Genomic DNA, 26,428 nt, shown 5'->3' with positions numbered 1-26,428 from the left:
GCGCTCCTCACAGGACCTCCTTCTATCCTGCTCCCTGGTCTCCTCCTCCCATGCACGACTGCAGGACTTCTCCAGGTCCTCCCCTATCCTCTGGAACTCACTGCCCCAATCCATCCGACTGTCGCCTTCCCTCCCCACATTCAGGCGCTCCCTCAAAACCCATCTTTTCAGGGAAGCCTACCCCACCCTCACCTAATGGCCTTTCTCCCTCATTCCTCCCACCACTTCATCCCCCTCAGCCACTTCATTCCCCTCAGCCACTTCCTATTCTTCCACTACCCCCTCCCTCCTAGATTGTAAGCTTGAAAGAGTAGGGCCCTCTTACCCCTCGTATGCTGTCTGTCTTTGTTGTACTGGGCCATGTATTGTCCCCCCTATTGTACAGCGCTGAGCAAACCCATTGGCGCTATATAAACTCGATGTAATAAATAATAAATAATAAATAAATTTCTCTCTGAAATTCTGAGGAAAATGGGTCGTTGCAGACATTGTTCAGAAGAACAGCGTACCTTGATTAAAAAGTTGATTGGAGAGGGGAAAACATATAAAGAAGTGCAGAAAATGATCGGCTGCTCAGCTAAAATGATGGCAAATGCTTTAAAATGGCAACCAAAACCTGAAAGACGTGGAAGAAAGCGAAAAACTACCATTGGAATGGATAGAAGAATAGCCAAAATGGGGCGGACTCAGCCAACAATCAGCTCCAGGAAGATGAAAGAAGGTGTGACGTTCCCTGTGAGGACTGTTACAATTAGAAGACGCCTATGTGAAGCCAAGCTATCTGCAAGAAGTCCCCGCAAAGTCCCACTGTTGGAGAAAAGACGTGTGCTGAAGAGGTTACAATCTGCCAAAGAGCACATTGAATGGCCTAAAGAGAAATGACGCAACATTTTGTGGACGGATGAAAGTAAGATTGTTCTTTTTGGGTCTAGTGGGCGGAGACTGTTTGTCAGACGACCCCCAAACACTGAATTCAAGCCACAGGACACTATGAAGACAGTGAAGCATGGTGGTGCAAGCATCATGATATGGGGATGTTTCTCATACTACGGTGTTGGGCCTATTTATCGCATACCAGGGATCATGGATCAGTTTGAATACATCAGAATACTTGAAGAGGTCATGCTGCCTTATGCTGAAGAGGAAATGCCCTTGAAATGGGTGTTCCAACAAGTCAACGACCCCAAACACACCAGTAAACGTGCAAGATCTTGGTTCCAGACCAACAAGATGGACGTTATGGAGTGGCCAGCCCAATCCCCAGATCTTCATCCAATAGAAAACTTGTTGGGGTGACATCAAAAATTCTGTTTCTGAGGCAAAACCAAGAAATAGAGAAGAACTGTGGAATGTGGTCCAATCATCCTGGGCTGGAATACCTGATCACAGGGGCCAGAAGTTGGGTGACTCCATGCAACACAGATGTACAGCAGTTCTCAGAAACAGTGCGACTACAACCAAATATTCATGAAGTCATTCAAAGGAAAGCAAAACCTTCAAACATTTTTCAGTCTATATATTTTTTTAGAGGAACAACACAAATTTGATGTAGTTTTCTTCATGTTGTGATTTGGAATAGAATGTGTCGTGTTCCCAATGCATTTGTGTGGATGGAAATAAAAGCTATTAGAAGGATTTTCAGCTTTAGTCACTTTTTCCAACACACTGCTATTATTTTGAACACAACTGTATATGGTATGAAGTGTAAGGTGGTGGAGCTGGTAGCTGTGTATATAAAGGTGGAAATCAAACCTCTGACATGGGGGTCACATTTACATATGTTATGTGACAGTAGGCAGGTGAAATCACCTGGTTGCGATAGGAGTCCCAGAGTGACTGGTCCAGCCCCATAGTGTTGGTGCCCAAACCGGATGGGAGCTGGCGATTTTGTAATGACTTCCGACAGTTAAATAAAGTTACAAAGTTTGACACCTACCCCATGCTGAGGATAGATGAATTAATCGACCGTCTGGGAGCAGCCCGGTACATGACGACGCTCGATTTGACCAAAGGATATTGGCAGATACCCCTAGCTGAGTCAGCAAAGGAGAAGACTGCATTTGGAACCCCAGAAGGTTATTCCAGTATAGAAGAATGCCGTTCGGGTTACAGAATGCACCGGCTACCTTTCAGCGCAAAATGGATCAAATTCTTCGCCCCCATCAGAAGTATGCTGCAGCTTACCTGGACGATGTGATTGTCCATAGCACAAATTGGACCTCACATTTGCCAAAAGTTCAGGCTGTACTAGACTCAATACGGAAAGCTGGGTTTACGGCCAACCCAAAGAAGTGTATGATTGGACAGGAAGAGGCCAGGTACACCATTGGGAGAGGAGTAATAAAACCCCAGATCAACAAAGTTGAAGCGATAGAGTTGGCCTCGCCCAAACAACAAGAAGCAGGTACGGGCTTTTCTAGGTATTGCTGGCTACTATCGGCGATTCATTCCCCATTTTGCTTCTCTGGCAGTGCCCCAACCAACATGACAAAAAGGAAGGAGTCAGTCTGGTTAAGTGGTCCCCGGAGGCTGAAGCAGCATTTCAGTCTTTAAAAAGGGCCTTATGTAGCCAGCCAGTTCTATACTCACCAGACTTCTCAAAAGACTTTGTGGTCCAGACGGATGCATCCGATGTTGGCTTAGGAGCAGTGTTGTCCCAGGTTTGGAAGGGGGAGGAGCACCCGGTAATCTACCTGAGCAGAAAGCTTAAGTCTCACAAGGAAAATTACACCACAATTGAGAAGAAGTGTTTAGCAGTAAAGTGGGCTCTAGATTCCCTGCGGTACTATCTGCTAGGCAGACATTTTGACCTAGTCACGGATCACGATCCCTTGAAATGGATGGCTCAAAATAAAGAGATCAATAGAAGGGTAAATAGGTGGTTCCTGGCCCTACAAGAAATGAACTTCACGGTAAAGCATCGCCCTGGAGTTCAGATGGGAAATGTGGATGCTTTATCCCGGGTTCATGCCTGCCTGGCTACTGGTGTTACAACCCCAAGGTTGAAACAGGAGGGGGGAGATGAGACAGACCTGGTTGCGTCTTGGATGGACGATACATTTGTCCAAGGTTTAGACTATATGGGGATTTGTTCCACTAGGGGGGAAGTGCTGAGTCCTTCAGCACTGAGGTAATGAGCCCAGCTGAAGATAGTGGGCTCATTAAGGCCTTGATAAAACTTCCCAGCCTGCTTAGGGAGTTGCTCCATCCTGGAACCAGATCTGTGCCTGAACTGACTGGGGAGCAACATCCTATCTGTGTGCAGTGAGACAAAAGCCTGTGTGGCTAAGCCTCCAACTAACAGGGGCTAGGTATAGCATCAGGCTATACCTGGTGGGTAGCTAGGGAAGCTATGTTGTACAGTAAGTATCCAAGTTGGCCAGGATTTGATGTTTCTTATTTTTTTTACGTTTTTCTGTAAATATTGTAAATAAACTGCACCTTTTTGTTTTTTTCACCTCCACTGTTGTGCTGTGCCTGTGTTTTGTGTTGTGCACCCATCCAGGGGGTCACACACACCCGCTGCCGAGCAAACCCCGTTACAGTGTTCAAACCTGGTCATGTCTAGGAGGGAGGGGGTTGGTGTGTAAGTGGGAGGAACAAAAGTGATTGATCTGAAGATATCTAAAAAGTTCATGTCTAGATATTTTGTGGGAGTCACATAGGGTTTGGAAGGGTATAAAGGAGTCTGGTGCTGTGAAATTGTAAGTTTGAACTAGACTAGCTCTAGGACAAGCATGAAAAGAAGATGGAGGCATCCATGCCGGATAAAAGCCTGGAATGAGGAGGTATGCCATGAGTGGGTTATGGGGTGACTGTAAGGTGTATCAGAACTTTAGACTGTCCCAGATAGATGGGTAGTGTGACGGAGCGTAGGCAGGACAGAACACACAGAGTAGATGGCAAACGCACAAAGCTTTATTGAGACAAACAGACGGCAGTCACCGAATAGGGGAGTTCGCAGGGAGGGTGAATACGCCAGTCCAGGATGACACGGAAGGACCAAAACACTTAAAGTTCAGCACTGAGAGCCAAGGGAGAGTCTCTGTAGCAAGTAAAGTCTCCCCCAGCTCTGGGAGAAGGGGGGTCCTAGGCAGCCTTGGGTCTCTGCCAAGCCTGGCCACAAAAGGTCCCGGCCACATCTCTCGGGCTCCTTCCGTCAGCTACCCAGCGATGAATACCTTGGGAGCTCTGCATCAGCTTCTTAAAACTGGTTGGACCCCCCTAGTCACCTAGGCAACCGGGGGGGGGGGGGCAGAGCTAGGGTGGCTCAAGCTTGCCTTAGGAATTCATTTCATATTTGCAGGAGGGGGGAGGGGCATGGATGAGAGATGGCAGAGAGAGAGCAGGGACAGAGAAGGGGCTGGGGAGGGCAGCTGTGACAGGTAGTGTTGAGTAATTAAGTCTTGCAGTGAGCGATGGTCTCTGGAGTGTAGCCATAGTAAATTGGCAACTGATAAGGGGTCACAATCTACTGACTCTATAGCGACCCATGGGGGGGGAGGGGGTCATTTTTACTGCATGATATTTAGGGAGTTGAGCAAGATGTGCAGCTTGGAAATATTTTGCAAACTTCGGAAGCCCCAGACTACTCTAAGTTTCGGTAAGGTACGGATGGACCTGGGCAGATGCAGTTTAATAGTGCCCCATACATCTTTGGTGGCGCGACACTAATATGCAGAGGAAACAAAAAGGTATAGATATGGGTAGGACCCAATAAAGGTATAATATTTTGGGCAGAATTGTCATTTTTTACAATCATGATACAACCCATCCATGAGAGGGGTAGTCTGGACCAGGATGTCATAAGATTAGTAAGGTGTGTTAACATAGGAGGGTAGTTAGCAGAATATAGAATATTGAGGTCTGCCATCAGCTTGGGTCCTAAATCAGGAATATATTGACTGGACCAAGAGAAGGGTGGAGGACGTTGTAGTTGTGACACAGTTAAGGAGGGTAGAGAGATATTAAGAGCTGTAGACTTTTTGGGATTCACAACCAGGTCCAAAATCACTGCATATTGGTCCAGGCATTGGAGAAGGTTGGGTGCTGAGATCAAAGGAGAAGACATGAAGAGGAGATTGTCATCAGAGAAAAAGCATAACTTATGATGATGACCGCCAAGTTCTAATCCTTTAATATTTGTGTTAGTTCTTATCAGCTGTGCTAAAGGTTCATCGCTAGAAAAGGAGGGGGGGGGGGAGGGGCAGCCTTGCCTCATTCCCCTTTGTATGGAAAAAAAGTCTGACTTGTAACCCACGTACCTCAAGTAAGCCCTTGGGGAGGTGTAAAGGGGTGATATCCATTGGAGTCAAAGGCTTTTTTTATGTCTAAGGAAAGGAAACAGCCGGGTATGCGGCGTATGCAAGCTGCATGTTCTAGCAAAATCACTCTGTGGTCTCGGCTTGGCAGAGGGGGGTTAAAACCCATCTGATCCTTGTGTATCAAGGTGCCTATGATGGAGTTCAGCCATGCAGATAGGATTTTTCTAGGATTTTAACATCCAAGTTAAGAAGGGAGATTGGTGTGTAATGGAGCCATGTGGTGTGATCTGATTGGGGTTCAGGTAGCATAGAAATGACTGCTGTTAGGGAGTCTGAGCAGAAAGAATAACCTTTGAGTAAGGCATTAAATGCATTAACCAATAAAGGTGGAAGGAGGTTAGTAAATATTTGGAATATAGGGCTGTAAGCTGTCTGGGCCAGGCCGCTTATTAGACTTTAGGGACTTGATGGAGTTCGGGACCTCAAGTTCTGTAATAGGTGTTTCCAGGGAAGAACATTGAGAAGCTGAGAGTGTTGGTAGAGATAGGCTTGAGAAAAGTTCAGTGGCCTGCGATTCATCATAGGAGCCGGTCTCAGAGTATAATTCTGCTAGATGTTTGTGGAAGACCTGTAATATTTCATTAGGATGGCTGGTGTGTGAAGTTTTTGTAATCTTTAAATGGACAAGTCTGTGTGTGTGGTCTGAGGTTCGCAGTCCCAGGGATAGAAAAGTGTCAGGTTTGTTTGCGTTCATAAAATGTTCATGCCTGGATTGGCGTAGAACTTTTTCATCTGATTCTGTCAAGAAAATATCTATTTCTAGCCTGGTCTTGTCCAGGACAATCTATCAGAAGGTGAGGGGTCTGATTGAAAGGCTTTGTTGGCCTGATGAAATGAGGTTCTAAGCGGTGATGGATTCTTCGCTGTCCTTTCTTGAGATGTGAGGCTTGGCTGATACAGGCTCCTCTAATTACAGATTTATGGGCTTCCCAAAAGGTCAGGAGAGAGAGGTCATCACTTGTGTTATGTGTCAGGTATTCTTTGATGGCTAGTTCAATGTCCAGTCTGTGGGATGGGTGGGCCATTTAGACTCCATGTAGTGCTAGTTTGTTGGGGTACTAAGGAGGAGAGGGTCAAGAGGACAGCTTTGTGACCAGTCCAGGGGTAAGGTATGATGGTTCAGGATAGGAGGGCTGGGGACATACCTCTAGTCAGAAATATATGGTCAATGTGGGAGAAAGTTTTATGTGGATATGAATAGTATGTATAGTGTCTTCTAGCTGGGTTAGCTTCTTGCCATGTGTCTATGAGAGAGCGTTGTTGGAGTTGTTGCTGGAAGGAGGATGTGGATGGATAAGAGGTTATGGGGGATTTGTCTAAAAAGGGATAAACTAGCTGATTGGAATTGCCACATAGTAAAAGTGTACCTAATTTATGGGAATCTATTACTTGTAGCAAATGGGAGTTAGGATTGGGATTGGGGCATAGTATGAAGCTATAGTGACCTCTGAGTCAAGGAGGTGACCCACTAGAAAATATAACGGCTCTCTGGGTCCCAGATCCCTGCCTTGGGTGTAAAGGGAGTAGAGCAGTGGAAAGCTTTGAGTACACCTGTGCGTTTATTTGCGGCAGAAGCCATATAAACCTGTGGGTAGGAAGAGCTGAGATATTTCGGCATATGGCTGGCATTGAAATGAGTTTCCTGCAGGCACACCCCATGTGCTTTGGCAGAGGCAAAGGATTTGAAGGCCTTAACTTTTTTATTCCCCGAACATTCAGGGTAAGTATATTTATTGGAGCCATGATAAAGGACAGATGCAAAGCTGATTGTAGGTGTTGCATCATGGCGACATCATCACCCCTGGGACAGGAATAAGAGAAAGAAAGAGGAAAGAAGTGGGGGAAGCAAGGTTAGTAAAGAGAGAAATGTCTGACAAAACAGGTCAGGAGGCCAAAAGGCCATGATGTGAAAACAGGTAGGTTGTCCATCTGTCTATGTCACTGGGATATACATAGATGGAAAAAAACAGTCCTGGGAAGGCCCAACTCAGGCTACCAAGGAAAATGTGGGGGAGCAGTGAACATCTTCAGAAGCCACAGAGGCCAAAAAACAGGATATTAAATATCCGTTTGGTAGAGGAGTCAGGCCAAGGATAGACTATTGGGAATAAGATGTCAGCCTGCAGATATAAGCAGTTGGTAAGTGTATGCATTGTTCAAAGAGGCTATGCTTGGCTGGGTATCATGGGCATTAAACAGCATTAGACCACAGCTGGATGAAAGGGTGATCCGTTTGTTATTTTGTTGTCCAGCTATTGGTAGAAGGTTTAGCTAACAGCATTGAGCTGTTAGTTGCAAAAATTGTAGAATTATACTAAATATATATTTTTTGTTTACAAACGTTTTTATTTTTTAAGAAATAGACTTCAAATGGCATTACAGCTTCAAATAGAATATACAAGAGAAACAAGGAACAACTGCAGTATTCATTTCAAAGGTGAAATTATGTAGAATAAAGGGAAAAAGAGAAAAGAAATTAAGTACATGAGCAATATAGGTAGAGAGGTAGGCAGAGTTATAAAACGACCAACAAAGTAACTCAATCAATCAAAGCATAAATGGTCCTTATTGATCTAGTAAATGCCTGTGAGTTCTCCAAAGTTCCCATTTTCTGTCAAATAAATGCATCTTATCCAATAGAGTATAATGAATTCTCTCCATGAGCATCACCGCATCAACTCTGCAGAACTGTGGTCAATGGTACTGTGAGGGATTTCCAATGGAGGGCAATAGTCCATAGGGTGGATATACAAATGCTATGGATTAGCCTCATAACCTCAGTCTGAACTCCCGAGATAGGGGCTCCCAGTAGGCAGGACTGCATAGACAGATGCACCGGAGCACCTGCCACTGCAGAGGCAACTTCAGAAATTTTGTGCCACACCAATGAGAGGCTTGGGAAGGCCCACAATATATGCACTAGAGTACCAGCAAGGCCACAGCCCCGGAAACAAAGGTGGGACATCCCTGGATACATGGCGTGTAGTCTAGATGGGGTATGATACCATCTGGTTATTACTTTGAGGGCCGTCTCATGGACAGAAAGATCTAGAGCTCTTACACACATTATCCACCATGGAATCCCAATCCTCATCAGAAAAGTGACATCACTATCAGCGTCCCATTTCTGTCTATAAAGAGGAGGTGAGGGAAAGAAAGTAACCAAAAATTGGTGATACAAATATGAAATAAGACCCCTGCCCCTAGGAGAGTCTAAAATGCCCCTAATACGTTCTAAAAATGAAATCGTTGATGAAGGTGTAAGACCAAAATGTGAATTAAAAAAATGTCTAATCTGTCGATAATGATAATATTCACGAAGCGGAATATCAAAAAGTATGCGTAGCATCTCAAAAGTGATACAAAATCCTCCTCTCTGAAAGTCAGATAACCTAATAAAGGACCTATCATACCACCAACGGAATACCTGTGAAGATGAGAATGCTGTAATAAAATTTGGGTCACCAAAAAATGATGAACCTGGTGAGACAGAGGAGACAAGATTCAATTTAAGTTTATAACGGGACCAAAACATCAATGATTGGGCAACAATGGAATTATAGAGCAATAACGAGGGGGGGGGGAATTTTGGACCATAATACACCTGGTAAATAGAATGGATGTATAGACTGAGATTCAAATCTGATCCATGGGACCTGGGAAGTAATATTCGCCTATTGTGATAGCTGTGCGAAATGGGCTGACAGGTAGTAAAGCCAGAAATTGGGGAGACCTAGGCCTCCCGCCCATTGTGACCGGTAGAGGACCGATGAAGTAAAACGAGGGCGTTTGTTACACCAAATAAAATTATTAATAATCCATTGAAAGTGATCTAAGAACGTTTTTGAGACAGGGATTGGGAGTGATCTACATAAAGTAATTTAGGGAAGACATTCATTGTTACTGCCGTGACTCTGCCCAAGAATGAGATAGGGGATCCATGCCAGATCTTCAATAGAGGTGAGAGGCGTGACACACATGGTGGCCAATTAGCAGCAAATAATTTTGAGTATCTGGGGGTGAGGTTTATACCTAGGTATGAAATCTGATCTGTGGCCCAACGAAATGGAAAAGAATTGCGGAGAGATGCACCCAGGGAATCAGGAACATTAATAGGCAGAACTACTGATTTAGTAAAATTTACAGTAAGACCTGATACTGTTACAAAGTCATTCAATAATGAGCAGAAGTCAGGCAATGACACCAACAGTTTAGTAAGGAAAAGCAGAACATCATCTGCATACATACAAATTGTGAAATGTGAACCAATAATGGGGAACCAGAAATGTCTGAGTGTGATTATTGCAATTGCCAAGGGTTCCAAAACAAGCGCCAATAATAAGGGTGAAAGAGGACAACCCTGACGGGTACCTCCGCCTAGTGTACAAAATACAGAATTGCAGCCTGGAAGTCTTATTCTTGTTTTGGGGGGAGTCATACAAAGCATGTACACCAGACAGAAATTCATCACTAAAGCCCATCTTCTGCAGTAATGAAAACAAGTATGGCCAGAGGACACTATCAAAGGCCTTGTTAATGTCCCGGCTCAGCAACAAAACTTCTTTAGAATGCAAATTGGTGTCCTGAATAACATTTAATGTGAGATGAATAGGCCCTTTACTATTGTGCCTGGGCGCATTTCCATGAGCGACCGTCTACTTTTACCCCACTAAGAGATTTACTATTGAGCAGTGTTAACAAGTAGACGCCAATCGAATTTACTAACGAGACACACACCAGGAATCAGACTCACAAAGCAGACTTGGTAAGAGGTATGTCTAACACCATGAAAGATCACTGCAGAAATATGTTCACTTTGAAATTTGCTTTGCCAAATATCAGGACTTCACTTTAAACAATATCTACCATTAAAAAAAAAAATTAAAATTTGTTAAAAAGTTTTTTTTTTTAAGCAAGACGACACAGTGAAAAACTAGACGCTCGTGCAGTTTATTTGGCAGATATAACTGAGCATGTGCAGAACAGACATTAGACATCCTCTGTGTTGAGTCCTCTGTGTTGAGTCCTCTGACAGCCGGCACTCGGTGGTGTCTCCTGTGTGTGGAGTCCTCTGACAGCCGGCACTCGGTGGCGTCTCCTGTGTGTGGAATCCTCTGACAGCCGGCACTCGGTGGCGTCTCCTGTGTGTGGAGTCCTCTGACAGCCGACACTCGGTCGCGTCTCCTGTGTGTGGAGTCCTCTGACAGCCGGCACTCGGTGGCGTCTCCTGTGTGTGGAGTCCTCTGACAGCCGGCACTCGGTGGGGTCTCCTGTGTGTGACAACCAGCACTCGGCAGATCTTTATGGACTCTCATTGGATTTCCTTAGTTCTAGTGATTCAATTTTTTTTTCTTATCCTTTATAATTATTTCTGTAATGATTTTACTTATTTCAAAGGTCTGGATAATATTTATTTTGACAGCTGAATGTAAAAATAAAGGTCCACAAAAAAAAAAACAGTGTGGGTCCCCCCTCTCATCCATACCAAGCCCTTCAGGTCTGATATGGATATTAAGGGGGAACTCCACACCGAAATAAAAAAAAACAGCGTAGGTCCCCCCAATATCCATACCAGACCCTTATCCAAGCATGCAGCCCGGCAGGTCAGGAAAGGGAGGGGATGAGCAAGCGCCCCCCCTCCTGAACCATACCAGGCCACATGCCCTCAACATGGGGGGGTGCTTTGGGGCGGGAGGCTCCCCTCCCAAAGCACCTTGTCCCCATGTTGATGGGGACAAGGGCCTCTTCACCACAACCCTGGCTGGTGGTTGTGGGGGTCTGCGGGCGGGGGGCTTATCAGAATCTTGAAGCCCCCTTTAACAAGGGGGCCCCAAGATCCCGGCCCCCTCCCCACGTGAATGAGTCTGCGGTACATGGTCCCGCTACTCATTCACAATAAAACAAAGTATTGTGTAAAAAAAAAACAGATCAGGGTCTTTGACAAGTCCTTTAATAAAACAATGTCCCCCGAAGGAGATCCAACGTCAATCACGGCGGCGGCAAAACCCGAAAAAAGAAAAAAGTAATGGTCCCGTCGGAGGCTTCCAGCCTTATGAAGAAAGTCTCGCTGACAGCTTTTAAATAGGTTAGGGGCGGGGCCAGCTGGGGACATCATCCGAGTGACCATTGAGTCATTGAGTTGAGACTTGGTGGGCCTTGAGGAGGATTGAATAATATTCCTCCTCTTCCCCTATTCTTGTGCCCTGTCCAATGTTTCTTAGGCTGAACCTCCTTAGCCTGCTGGGCATGTGTTTTTCGACAAAAAACCCTACTAGAGTAAAACCTTTTCTTACTCTCTGGGAATGTCCTCTTGTTATGGGCTGTACATTCCAGAGCCTCGTCAAGACCTGGACCAAAAAGATTATCGCCAATAAAGGGTAAGGCACAAAGGTGAAGTTTGAATGCTGAGTCCCCTGTCCAGGTTTTTAACCAAAATGCCGTTTTAGCTGAATTCACTAGGGCAGAGGTTCAAGCCGCTAGCTTAACTGATTTGGCCGAGGCATCCACAAGGAAACCAACTACTTTAAACAGCAAAGGAAATTATTTCAGGATTTGCTGCCTGGAGGTCCCTGCCGAGAGATGTGACTAACTGGGTAAGCCAGTATTACAGATTTCTGGTGACACAGGTAGCCAATAAAGCTGGCCTAAGGCTGATGGAAGTGAAATCCCAGGCCCTACGGAGTAAGACTTCATCCCTCTTATCCATAGGGTCTTTCATGGCCCCCATATCTTCAAATGTTAAGTCTGTCCTTTTAGAGACTTTAGATAAGGGGGTGTCTAATTTCTGAACCTTGTTCCATTGCTGGGACCCGTTATCCTCAAAAGGAAACCTCCTTTTAAGATTACTTGAGAAAAAGGGTTTCCTCTCAGGGCTTTCCCATTCCTGCCTAATGGTATCAACCAGGGAACTATGGACTGGAAAGACACTAGTCTTTCTAGCATACAAACCTTGATACATGAGGTCATGCTTAGATAGGCAAACATCCTCCTCCTCGATCTCTAAGGTTTCGTAGAAAGCTTTAAGGAGGTCGTCCACATCTTCCAGGGGCAATTTGTTCCTGGAACCTCTGGAGGAGCAAACTTCACCATCCTCATCTTATGAGCCTGAATCTACCCGGGACCTAGGATCCTCCTCCGGGTCCTCCTCCCCTTTTAATACATCTGCTACCTACAAACCCACCGATTGGGTCCAAGGATCCAGTGGCGGCTGCATTTTTCCAACAGGGATCTAAAGGATTGAAATGTAGACATGTCATCCTTAATGGAGGTGAGCACTTTATGGCAGGCTGTAAATGACTTATCCTTAATTAGGCTAGCCACACAATTGCGGCATAAGGGTTTTTCCCAGCTGGACCCAATTTAGCTGCACAAACTGCACACTTCTTCTCGGGGGTCTGACTCTGCACCTTGTCCTGGACTTTTACCTACAATAAGCAAGAAAAAACACAATACAGAAAATAATCAGCCCAGGGCCCCTCATACAAAAACCACTGTGCTGGGGGAGCAGGAAAAGGAAGTGTGCCCACCAGGGTCAGCAAGAGGGATCAGAGTCCCCAAGCTTACCTTAGAGAAGTCAGTGCCTGAAGGACCAGAGTCTGCCTGAGTAGTGCCAGCACCTTCCATCTGTCCCTCTTGGTGTAGAGCCACAGGCTCTGCTGGGTCTGTACACCAGACTGGCTGCCTAAACAAATGCTTGTGCCGATATGGAGACTGGAACCACGAGTCTCAGGCGCCAGTTGATGACGTCACTGCAGCCAGAACTTCCAGTTCCTGGACAGCACCCAGAAGTTGCGGCTACTCGCACGCCTGCTTGGTAGTCACTCTGCCCCACTGTGCATCGGATGCTGGAGCCCTCCCTCCGCACGGGAAGGAGAACGACAGGCATCAAAGGTCCTGGACCCCCCAGGACACCCCCAATGGTCATGATCCACTGAAGCATGAAAAGATATCAGGAGCACAGCCCCACTCCCCATGAAGGGATTGCGTCGGGCAGGAGGAAGTAAGACAGACCAGGAGCCACCAGCAACCTCTAGGGCCCAGGACTTGCAGACAATCAGTTCCTTGATGACTGCACCCATTCGGAGGAAACACTAAAAACTCAGGAGGGAGGCCTGGTGGTCCGCCTTTTATAGTACTGCGCTTACGTGTTTCCTGTCCCAGAGGGAGGAGCTCTGTCTCAGGAAGGCTGTCCTGGAGGACGTTTGGAGAAATGAACATTAGAATGACTGAGAGACAAAAGCCAGAAATAGATCAGTGGCTGCATGCACGCCTCTTTGTTAGGCTGCAGGTAGAGAGGCAGAGACGAGGCAGGATTTATCATGAAATACAAATTAAAGTGTATTATTATCAAAACAGCCAAGAATATTTCACAAGGTCTGAAAAGTATGTAAGTCGTTGAGTTATTCCCCAATTTAGGAAGAAGAGCATAACTGCAGGTAGTAAATGTAAGAGAGGAGTTGCAGATGATACGATGGTGGGTAGTATGTACAGGAGAGGAGTGTGGGGGGTGTGACAGTGATCGGTACGAACAGGAGAGGAATGTGGAGGTATGACAGTGATGGGTATGTACAGGAGAGGTGTACGGAGGTATGACAGTGATCGGTACGTACAGGAGAGGAGTCTGGAGAGTAATGACAGTGATGGGTATGTACAGGAGAGGAGTGTGGAGGTATGACAGTGATGGGTATGTACAGGAGAGGAGTGTGGAGGTATGAAAGTGATGGGTATGTACAGGAGAGGAGTGTGGAGGTATGACAGTGATGGGTATGTACAGGAGAGGAGTGTGGAGGTGTGACAGTGATCGGTATGTACAGGAGAGGAGTGTGGAGGTATGACAGTGATCGGTATGTACAGGAGAGGAGTGAGGAGGTATGACAGTGATGGGTATGTACAGGAGAGGAGCACGGAGGTATGACAGTGCTGGGTATGTACAGGAGAGGAGTACGGAGGTATGACAGTGATGGGTTTGTACAGGAGAGGAGTACGGAGGTATGACAGTGATGCGTATGTACAGGAGAGGAGTACGGAGGTATGACAGTGATCGGAATGTACAGGAGAGTAGTACGGAGGTATGTCAGTGAAGGGTATGTACAGGAGAGGAGTGTGGAGGTATGACAGTGATCGGTACGTACAGGAGAGGAGTACGGAGGTATGACAGTGATGGGTACATACAGGAGAGGAGTACGGAGGTATGACAGTGATGGGTACGTACAGGAGAGGAGTACGGAGGTATGACAGTGATGGGTATGTACAGGAGAGAAGTACGGAGGTATGACAGTGATGGGTAGGTAAAGGAGAGGAGTACGGAGGTATGACAGTGATGGGTATGTACAGGAGAGGAGTACGGAGGTATGAAATTGATGGGTATGTACAGGAGAGGAGTACGGAGGTATGACAGTGATCGGTATGTACAGGAGAGGAGTACGGAGGTATGACAGTGATCGGTATGTACAGGAGAGGAGTACGGAGGTATAACAGTGATGGGTATGTACAGGAGAGGAGTACGGAGGTATGACAGTGATGGGTATGTACAGGAGAGGAGTACGGAGGTATGACAGTGATCGGTATGTACAGGAGAGTAGTACGGAGGTATGACAGTGAAGGGTATATACAGGAGAGGAGTATGGGAGGTATGACAATGATCGGTATGTACAGGAGAGGAGTACGGAGGTATGACAGTGATCGGTATGTACAGGAGAGGAGTGTGGAGGTATGACAGTGATCGGTATGTACAGGAGAGGAGTGTGGAGGTATGACAGTGATGGGTACATACAGGAGAGGAGTACGGAGGTATGACAGTGATGGGTACGTACAGGAGAGGAGTACGGAGGTTTGACAGTGATGGGTATGTACAGGAGAGGAGTACGGAGGTATGACAGTGATGGGTAGGTACAGGAGAGGAGTACGGAGGTATGACAGTAATCGGTATATAGAGGAGAGGAGTGTGGAGGTATGACAGTGATCGGTATGTACAGGAGAGGAGTGTGGAGGTGTGACAGTAATCGTTATGTACAGGAGAGGAGTGTGGAGGTGTGACAGTAATCAGTATGTACAGGAGAGGAGTGGTGGAGGTATGACAGTGATGGGTATGTTCAGGAGAGGAGTACGGAGGTATGACAGTGATCAGTATGTATAAGAGAGGAGAACAGAGGTATGACAGTGATCGGTATGTACAGGAGAGAAGTGTGGGGGGTATGACAGTGATCGGTATGTACAGGAGAAGAGTGTGGGAAGTATGACAGTGATCGGTATGTACAGGAGAGGAGTGTGGAGGTATGACAGTGATCGGTATGTACAGGAGAGGAGTATGGAGGTATGACAGTGATCAGTATGTACAGGAGAGGAGTGTGGGGGGTATGACAGTGATCGGTATGTACAGGAGAGGAGTACGGAGGTATGACAGTGATGGGTATGTACAGGAGAGGAGTACGGAGGTATGACAGTGATGGGTATGTACAGGAGAGGAGTGTGGAGGTATGACAGTGATCAGTATGTACAAGGGAGGAGTACGGAGGTATGACAGTGATCGGTATATACAGGAGAGGAGTACGGAGGTATGACAGTGATCGGTATGTACAGGAGAGGAGTACGGAGGTATAACAGTGATGGGTATGTACAGGAGAGGAGTACGGAGGTATGACAGTGATGGGTATGTACAGGAGAGGAGTACGGAGGTATGACAGTGATCGGTATGTACAGAAGAGTAGTACGGAGGTATGACAGAGAAGGGTATATACAGGAGAGGAGTATGGGAGGTATGACAATGATCGGTATGTACAGGAGAGGAGTACGGAGGTATGACAGTGATCGGTATGTACAGGAGAGGAGTGTGGAGGTATGACAGTGATCGGTATGTACAGGAGAGGAGTGTGGAGGTATGACAGTGATGGGTACGTACAGGAGAGGAGTGTGGAGGTGTGACAGTAATCAGTATGTACAGGAGAGGAGTGGTGGAGGTATGACAGTGATGGGTATGTTCAGGAGAGGAGTACGGAGGTATGACAGTGATCAGTATGTATAAGAGAGGAGAACAGAGGTATGACAGTGATCGGTATGTACAGGAGAGAAGTGTGGGGGGTATGACAGTGATCGGTATGTACAGGAGAAGAGTGTGGGAAGTATGACAGTGATCGGTATGTACAGGAGAGGAGTGTGGAGGTATGACAGTGATCGGTATGTACAGGAGAGGAGTATGGAGGTATGACAGTGATCAGTATGTACAGGAGAGGAGTGTGGGGGGTATGACAGTGATCGGTATGTACAGGAGAGGAGTACGGAGGTATGACAGTGATGGGTATGTACAGGAGAGGAGTACGGAGGTATGACAGTGATGGGTATGTACAGGAGAGGAGTGTGGAGGTATGACAGTGATCAGTATGTACAGGAGAGGAGTACGGAGGTATGACAGTGATCGGTATATACAGGAGAGGAGTACGGAGGTATGACAGTGATCGGTATGTACAGGAGAGGAGTACGGAGGTATAACAGTGATGGGTATGTACAGGAGAGGAGTACGGAGGTATGACAGTGATGGGTATGTACAGGAGAGGAGTACGGAGGTATGACAGTGATCGGTATGTACAGGAGAGTAGTACGGAGGTATGACAGTGAAGGGTATATACAGGAGAGGAGTATGGGAGGTATGACAATGATCGGTATGTACAGGAGAGGAGTACGGAGGTATGACAGTGATCGGTATGTACAGGAGAGGAGTGTGGAGGTATGACAGTGATCGGTATGTACAGGAGAGGAGTGTGGAGGTATGACAGTGATGGGTACGTACAGGAGAGGAGTATGGAGGTATGACAGTGATCAGTATGTACAGGAGAGGAGTGTGGGGGGTCTGACAGTGATCGGTATGTACAGGAGAGGAGTACGGAGGTATGACAGTGATGGGTATGTACAGGAGAGGAGTACGGAGGTATGACAGTGATGGGTATGTACAGGAGAGGAGTACGGAGGTATGACAGTGATCGGTATGTACAGGAGAGGAGTACGGAGGTATGACAGTGATCGGTATATACAGGAGAGGAGTATGGAGGTATGACAGTGATGGGTATGTACAGGAGAGGAGTGTGGAGGTGTGACAGTAATCGGTATGTACAGGAGAGGAGTACCTAGGTATGACATAGATCGGTATGTACAGGAGAGGAGTACGGGGGTATGACAGTGATCGGTATGTACAGGAGAGGAGTACGGAGGTATGACAGTGATGGGTATGTACAGGAGAGGAGTACGGAGGTATGACAGTTATCGGTATGTACAGGAGAGGAGTGTGGAGGTATGACAGTGATCGGTATGTACAGGAGAGGAGTATGGAGGTATGACAGTATTCGGTGTGTACTGGAGAGGAGTGTGGAGGGTATGACAGTGATCGGTATGTACAGGAGAGGAGTGTGGAGGTATGACAGTGATCGGTATGTACAGGAGAGAAGTACGGAGGTATGACAGTGATGGGTATGTACAGGAGAGGAGTACGGTGGTGTGACAGTGATCGGTATGTACAGGAGAGGAGTACGGAGGTATGACAGTGATGGGTAAGTACAGGAGGGGAGTACGGAGGTATGACAGTGATCGGTATGTACAGGAGAAGAGTGTGGAGGTATGACAGTGATGGGTATGTACAGGAGAGGAGTACGGAGGTATGACAGTGATGGGTATGTACAGGAGAGGAGTACGGAGGTATGACAGTGATGGGTATGTACAGGAGAGGAGTACGGAGGTATGACAGTGATGGGTATGTACAGGAGAGGAGTACGGAGGTATGACAGTGATGGGTATGTACAGGAGAGGAGTACGGAGGTATTACAGTGATGGGTATGTACAGGAGAGGAGTACGGAGGTATGACAGTGATGGGTATGTACAGGAGAGGAGTACGGAGGTATGACAGTGATGGGTATGTACAGGAGAGGAGTACGGAGGTATGACAGTGATCTGTATGTACAGGAGAGGAGTATGGAGGTATGACAGTGATGGGTATGTACAGGAGAGTAGTACGGATGTATGACAGTGATGGGTATGTACAGGAGAGGAGTGTGGGGGGTATGACAGTAATGGGTATGTACAGGAGAGGAGTGTGGGAGGTGTGACTGTAATCGTTATGTACAGGAGAGGAGTGTGGAGGTGTGACAGTGATTGGTATGTACAGGAGAGGAGTACGGAGGTGTGACAGTAATCGGTATGTACAGGAGAGGAGTACGGAGGTATGACAGTGATTGGTATGTACAGGAGAGGAGTACGGAGGTATGACAGTGATCGGTATGTACAGGAGAGGAGTACGGAGGTATCACAGTGATCGGTATGTACAGGAGAGGAGTGTGGGGGGTATGACAGTGATCAGTATGTACAGGAGAGGAGTACGGAGGTATGACAGTAATCGGTATATAGAGGAGAGGAGTGTGGAGGTATGACAGTGATCGGTATGTACAGGAGAGGAGTGTGGAGGTGTGACAGTAATCGGTATGTACAGGAGAGGAGTGTGGAGGTGTGACAGTGATCGGTATGTACAGGAGAGGAGTACGGAGGTGTGACAGTAATCGGTATGTACAGGAGAGGAGTACGGAGGTATGACAGTGATCGGTATGTACAAGAGAGGAGTACGGAGGTATGACAGTGATCGGTATGTACAGGAGAGGAGTGTGGGGGGTATGACAGTGATCAGTATGTACAGGAGAGGAGTGTGGAGGTGTGACATTAATCGGTATGTACAGGAGAGGAGTGTGGAGGTATGACAGTGATCGGTATGTACAGGAGAGAAGTACGGAGGTATGACAGTGATGGGTATGTACAGGAGAGGAGTACGGTGGTGTGACAGTGATCGGTATGTACAGGAGAGGAGTACGGAGGTATGACAGTGATGGGTAAGTACAGGAGGGGAGTACGGAGGTATGACAGTGATCGGTATGTACAGGAGAAGAGTGTGGAGGTATGACAGTGATGGGTATGTACAGGAGAGGAGTACGGAGGTATGACAGTGATGGGTATGTACAGGAGAGGAGTACGGAGGTATGACAGTGATGGGTATGTACAGGAGAGGAGTACGGAGGTATGACAGTGATGGGTATGTACAGGAGAGGAGTACGGAGGTATGACAGTGATGGGTATGTACAGGAGAGGAGTACGGAGGTATTACAGTGATGGGTATGTACAGGAGAGGAGTACGGAGGTATGACAGTGATGGGTATGTACAGGAGAGGAGTACGGAGGTATGACAGTGATGGGTATGTACAGGAGAGGAGTACGGAGGTATGACAGTGATCTGTATGTACAGGAGAGGAGTATGGAGGTATGACAGTGATGGGTATGTACAGGAGAGTAGTACGGATGTATGACAGTGATGGGTATGTACAGGAGAGGAGTGTGGGGGGTATGACAGTAATGGGTATGTACAGGAGAGGAGTGTGGGAGGTGTGACTGTAATCGTTATGTACAGGAGAGGAGTGTGGAGGTGTGACAGTGATTGGTATGTACAGGAGAGGAGTACGGAGGTGTGACAGTAATCGGTATGTACAGGAGAGGAGTACGGAGGTATGACAGTGATTGGTATGTACAGGAGAGGAGTACGGAGGTATGACAGTGATCGGTATGTACAGGAGAGGAGTACGGAGGTATCACAGTGATCGGTATGTACAGGAGAGGAGTGTGGGGGGTATGACAGTGATCAGTATGTACAGGAGAGGAGTACGGAGGTATGACAGTAATCGGTATATAGAGGAGAGGAGTGTGGAGGTATGACAGTGATCGGTATGTACAGGAGAGGAGTGTGGAGGTGTGACAGTAATCGGTATGTACAGGAGAGGAGTGTGGAGGTGTGACAGTGATCGGTATGTACAGGAGAGGAGTACGGAGGTGTGACAGTAATCGGTATGTACAGGAGAGGAGTACGGAGGTATGACAGTGATCGGTATGTACAAGAGAGGAGTACGGAGGTATGACAGTGATCGGTATGTACAGGAGAGGAGTGTGGGGGGTATGACAGTGATCAGTATGTACAGGAGAGGAGTGTGGAGGTGTGACATTAATCGGTATGTACAGGAGAGGAGTGTGGAGGTATGACAGTGATAGGTATGTACAGGAGAGGAGTGTGGAGGTGTGACAGTAATCGGTATGTACAGGAGAGGAGTGGTGGAGGTATGACAGTGATGGGTATGTTCAGGAGAGGAGTACGGAGGTATGACAGTGATCAGTATGTATAAGAGAGGAGAACGGAGGTATGACAGTGATCGGTATGTACAGGAGAGAAGTGTGGGGGGGTATGACAGTGATCGGTATGTACAGGAGAGGAGTGTGGGAAGTATAACAGTGATCGGTATGTACAGGAGAGGAGTGTGGAGGTATGACAGTGATCGGTATGTACAGGAGAGGAGTATGGAGGTATGACAGTGATCAGTATGTACAGGAGAGGAGTGTGGGGGGTATGACAGTGATCGGTATGTACATGAGAGGAGTACGGAGGTATGATAGTGATGGGTATGTACAGGAGAGGAGTACGGAGGTATGACAGTGATGGGTATGTACAGGAGAGGAGTACGGAGGTATGACAGTGATCGGTATGTACAGGAGAGGAGTACAGAGGTATGACAGTGATTGGTATGTAAAGGAGAGGAGTACGGAGGTATGACAGTGATCGGTATGTACAGGAGAGGAGTACGGAGGTATCACAGTGATGGGTATGTACAGGAGAGGAGTGTGGGGGGTATGACAGTGATCGGTATGTACAGGAAAGGAGTACGGAGGTATCACAGTGATGGGTATGTAAAGGAGAGGAGTACGGAGGTATGACAGTGATCGGTATGTACAGGAGAGGAGTACGGAGGTATGACAGTGATCGGTATGTACAGGAGAGGAGTACGGAGGTATGACAGTGATCTGTATGTACAGGAGAGGAGTATGGAGGTATGACAGTGATGGGTATGTACAGGAGAGGAGTACGGAGGTATGACAGTGATCGGTATGTACAGGAGAGGAGTACGGAGGTATGACAGTGATCGGTATGTACAGGAGAGGAGTACGGAGGTATGACAGTAATCGGTATGTACAGGAGAGGAGTACGGAGCTGTGACAGTGATTGGTATGTACAGAAGAGGAGTACGGAGGTGTGACAGTAATCGGTATGTACAGGAGAGGAGTACGGAGGTATGACAGTGATCGGTATGTACAGGAGAGGAGTACAGAGGTATGACAGTGATCGGTATGTACAGGAGAGGAGTACGGAGGTATCACAGTGATCGGTATGTACAGGAGAGGAGTGTGGGGGGTATGACAGTGATCAGTATGTACAGGAGAGGAGTGTGGAGGTGTGACAGTAATCGTTATGTACAGGAGAGGAGTGTGGAGGTGTGACAGTAATCGTATGTACAGGAGAGGAGTGGTGGAGGTATGACAGTGATGGGTATGTACAGGAGAGGAGTATGGAGGTATGACAGTGATCAGTATGTATAAGAGAGGAGAACGGAGGTATGACAGTGATCGGTATGTACAGGAGAGAAGTGTGGGGGGTACGACAGTGATCGGTATGTACAGGAGAGGAGTGTGGGAAGTATGACAGTGATCGGTATGTACAGAAGAGAAGTGTGGAGGTATGACAGTGATCGGTATGTACAGGAGAGGAGTGTGGAGGTATGACAGTGATCGGTATGTACAGGAGAGGAGTGTGGGAAGTATGACAGTGATCGGTATGTACAGAAGAGAAGTGTGGGGGGTATGACAGTGATCGGTATGTACAGGAGAGGAGTATGGAGGTATGACAGTGATCAGTATGTACAGGAGAGGAGTGTGGGGGGTATGACAGTGATCGGTATGTACATGAGAGGAGTACGGAGGTATGACAGTGATGGGTATGTACAGGAGAGGAGTACGGAGGTATGACAGTGATCGGTATGTACAGGAGAGGAGTACAGAGGTATGACAGTGATCGGTATGTACAGGAGAGGAGTGTGGGGGGTATGACAGTGATCGGCATGTACATGAGAGGAGTACGGAGGTATGATAGTGATGGGTATGTACAGGAGAAGAGTACGGAGGTATGACAGTGATGGGTATGTACAGGAGAGGAGTACGGTGGTATGACAGTGATCGGTATGTACAGGAGAGGAGTACAGAGGTATGACAGTGATCGGTATGTACAGGTGAGGAGTACGGAGGTATGACAGTGATCGGTATGTACAGGAGAGGAGTGTGGAGGTATGACAGTGATTGGTATTTACAGGAGAGGAGTACAGAGCTATGACAGTGATTGGTATGTACAGGAGAGAAGTACGGAGGTATGACAGTGATGGGTATGTACAGGAGAGGAGTACGGAGGTATGACAGTGATTGGTATGTACAGGAGAGGAGTATGGGGGGTATGACAGTGATCGGTATGTACAGGAGAGGAGTATGGGGGGTATGACAGTGATCGGTATGTACAGGAGAGGAGTACGGAGGTATGACAGTGATGGGTATGTACAGGAGAGGAGTACGGAGGTATGACAGTGATGGGTATGTACAGGAGAGGAGTGTGGAGGTATGACAGTGATCGGTATGTACAGGAGAGGAGTACGGAGGTATGACAGTGATGGGTATGTACAGGAGAGGAGTATGGGGGGTATGACAGTGATCGGTATGTACAGGAGAGGAGTACGGAGGGTATGACAGTGATCGGTATGTACAGGAGAGGAGTATGGGGGGTATGACAGTGATCGGTATGTACAGGAATGAATCAGATGAGGACAGGGGGGGTGATTGGCACGGCGGGGCAGCAATTACTAGAACCGATCCCCTGTACGACTCTCTCTGCAGCAGCTGAAAGTCGGCTTCTTCTCCTCTCTCTGTCCGGATTTCAGCTGCAGATAGAGCTATACAAGGGATCAGTTCCAGTAATTGCCCCTCCCCCTTTGCCCCACCACCACACCCATCACCTTCCCTGTGCACCATATGTTTCCTTTTGCTGCCCGGGGCCCCCCACCGCTGCAGTACTTCCGTCTTCCCTCCTCTGCTTCCCTCCCACAGCTAAGAGCACAGGTCCTCTAAATATGTCACACTTACCAACCCCTTATTTTCCTGAATGAACAGAATGATTGATCAGTACCGAGCACTCACTGTGTTCATTCCTAAATAAATCATATTAAAAAAAATTTGGGGGGAGGGGCCCTATTAGATTGGCTGTATGGGGCCCTGTTGTTTGTAACATCTTCCCTGTTCATACCCTCCACTTGATTCTCCATCTCCTCAACATGAAGGAAATAGAAGTACAAGGGGAGGCAGTACAAAGGCCCCGGGGAGGAGATTGGTCAGGAAGGGTCTCTGCTCCACCATAACCCTGAATTCTCGGAGTGTCAGGACCCAGCTTCATACCCTCTTACTCCTCTATCCCCTCAACCCGGAGGAAGTAGAAGTACAAGTGGAGCCAAAGCAATGGCTCCTGGAAGGAGTATCAGCATTCTGATGACATTTCTGGGTCTACGCTCCACCATAACTCTGGTTCTCGGAGTGTCAGGTCCCAGCGGGTTCTACTGGTGTCTCTCCTGTTATTCTGTCTCGGACACATCAGAGGAATATGGTTGGAGATCGGCCTGAATGTCCTTCCTAGGAGGGAATACTGGAGCCAGTCTGAGGTCCAAATGATGGCCGGCAATGAGGAGGAAACCAACACTGAGAAGTAGATTGTGAAGCCGGATTTACTGAAATCCTAGATCAGCAGTTTAGTTCCTCCAACATTTGGAGAACGTGGTGACCCTCTTTATCAAGCTTACAGACATCGGCTGATTTTTGCACTGTTAGTGGGTTAATTGGTCGGCCATTTTTTGGGGGGGTTTGCATAGTTTTTTTATTGGTCATGTTGGAAAAGTTGTGGCCGATATGGACAATCGGCCGATTTTCCTGGCAATAATGGGAAGAAGAAGAAAAAGAAGAAAAAGGAAGAAGAAGAAGCAGAAAAAGGAAGAAGAAGGAAGAATGAAGAAGAAGACGATTGCAGACTGTCACATCTAGAAGAGGACATTTTATTCTGCTAAAGTGAATTGATCATCGGAATGGGAGACACCTGAATCCTTCCTATGAACTGGAAGTCCAGTCCGCGATTATATTTTATATGAACAAGTCTTGCTGTTGCAACAAATGTATCCATTTGTATCCAAAAAAAATATAAAGTATTTGCATTGCTGTCACATTGTATGGTGTGCTCCTCCTGTCTCTGGTTTCCTGTCCCATTCTTTCGTGACCATTGGTGGCAGCATCCATGGTGGCAGCGACCAATTATTTTGTTTGTTGGCCGACAATTCAGCCGATAAATGACCTGTCTATGGCCTGCTAAAGTGATCGGGTCTACAGCACTAGGATGCCACACTGCTGACACCATACTGGTCCCAGCAGCCATCTTGGATCCCCATACTGGTCAGTGATTTCTGTTCATTCATTTATCTGGCTAATAAAGCCCCCTCTGTTCATACGGTATCACACTATGGACCTCCTTTTTTCCTGAGCTCCTTTGAGCTCCCACTATCTACAGAGGAGGTGAGCCATCCAGGGATGGCTGATGTCGATTCCACAGACTATACCTGACACCGTGCACATGGCGGGTCACTGATTAGTGACGCAATACACTTTTATGTATGTATTTGCACTATGTCACTTTCTCACTTGTTTTTTAGGATTGTTATTTTCATATATTGATGTTTTATTATATTTAGAAGCTGTTTATTAGGCTTGACATATCATATGATGATGATGTTTAAGCACTACACCCTGCTATTATATTATTAAGGAATAGGATCCTGACTTACCTATGTGGTCTGAAGTGGAGGAGATCCCATGCTGGTGGCCGTGTGTATAAGATGGAGACGGAGAACCTGTTTGACTGGTTGGAACCAGCTGTAAAATGTCCGAAAACAGGGAAGTGTTTCATGTACAGGATGTAGCATTTCGTACATCTCACACTGGGATTTCCTGGGTTGGTCTCATAATGAGGAACATGAAAATAACTGATGAATACAGAGGGTGCAGTACGGAGAGCAGAGACTACACCGTGTTCCAAATGATTCTGCAAATGATATTTCCTCATTTCCCTCAATAATTGATGTAAATATCAGTCGGCAGAATTCTCAGGTTATCAGCTATGAAGAGGACAATTCACATTTTATTGAACAAACCTCCTATTGATAACAGGATTTGTGTTCCAGATTATTCCGCACAGGAAGTTTCCAAACACTTTCTAGGTTGTAAAGAACTGAAAATTGTCATTTGTTGTGTTTGCAGCAGATTTACTGAAATCAAAAGCTTCTCAATCAAACTTTTCCCAACATTGTAACTTTGTAAACATTTGAAGCGGTCACGTTACATTGTAACATAGGAGCCCTTATCTGATAGCAGATCACAAGTCTGGCATCCATTGAACTTGGCAGTTTTTGGACAGTTTCTGCTTGAATTTGTTTGCAAGATGTCAGAATAGCCTCCCAGAGCTGCTGTTTGGATGTAAACTGCCTCCCACCCTCATAGATCTTTTGCTTGAGGATGCTCCAAAGGTTCTCAATAGGATTGAGGTCGGGGGAGGATGGAGGCCACACCATGACTTTCTCTCCTTTTATCCCCATAGCAGCCATTGATGCAGAGGTATTCTTTGCAGCATGAGATGGTGCATTGTCATGCATGAAGATGATTTTATTACGGAAAGCATAGTTCTTCCTTCTGTACCAGGGAAGAAAGTGGTCAGTCATTAACTCCACATACTTTGCAGAGGTCATCTTTACACCTTCGGGGACCCTAAAGGGGCCGACCAGCTCTGTTCCCATGATTCCAGCCCAAAACATGACTCCACCACCGCCTTGCTGACGTCGCAGCCTTGTTGGAACAGGGTGGCCGTCCACCAACCATCCACTACTCCATCCATCTGGACCATCCAGGGTCGCACGGCACTCATCAGTGGACTGTTTGAAAATGAGTCTTCATGTATTTTTCTGCCCAATGCAGCCGTTTCTGCTTGTGAGCATTGGTTAGTGGGGGCCGAATAGAAGGTTTCTGCACAGTTGCAGGACTCTGGAGGACTCTACACCTTGATGTCCGTGGGACTCCAGAGGCACCAGCAGCTTCAAATATCTGTTTGCTGCTATGTAATGGGATTTTAGCAGCT

General features: G+C 46.9%; 1 long non-coding RNA gene across 1 annotated transcript; it reads right to left on the bottom strand.

Annotated features, from left to right (window-relative positions):
- Positions 1-10,253: 10,253 nt before the first annotated feature.
- LOC149429984 (uncharacterized) lies at positions 10,254-25,189 on the bottom strand. Its single transcript, XR_016310056.1, has 2 exons — positions 25,086-25,189; positions 10,254-10,594 (listed from the first exon to the last, which is right to left on the bottom strand). It is a non-coding gene; the product is annotated as an uncharacterized LOC149429984 (long non-coding RNA).
- Between the last annotated feature and the right edge of the window lie 1,239 nt (positions 25,190-26,428).

The sequence above is a fragment of the Staurois parvus genome, unplaced genomic scaffold (genome assembly GCF_062004578.1).
Source record: "Staurois parvus isolate SC_StPar_1 unplaced genomic scaffold, SC_StPar_1.0 ptg002669l, whole genome shotgun sequence".
Taxonomy (NCBI): Eukaryota; Metazoa; Chordata; class Amphibia; order Anura; family Ranidae; genus Staurois; species Staurois parvus.
The sequence above is the reverse complement of the archived record's forward strand: the minus strand, read 5'-3'. Positions and strand labels throughout refer to the sequence as shown.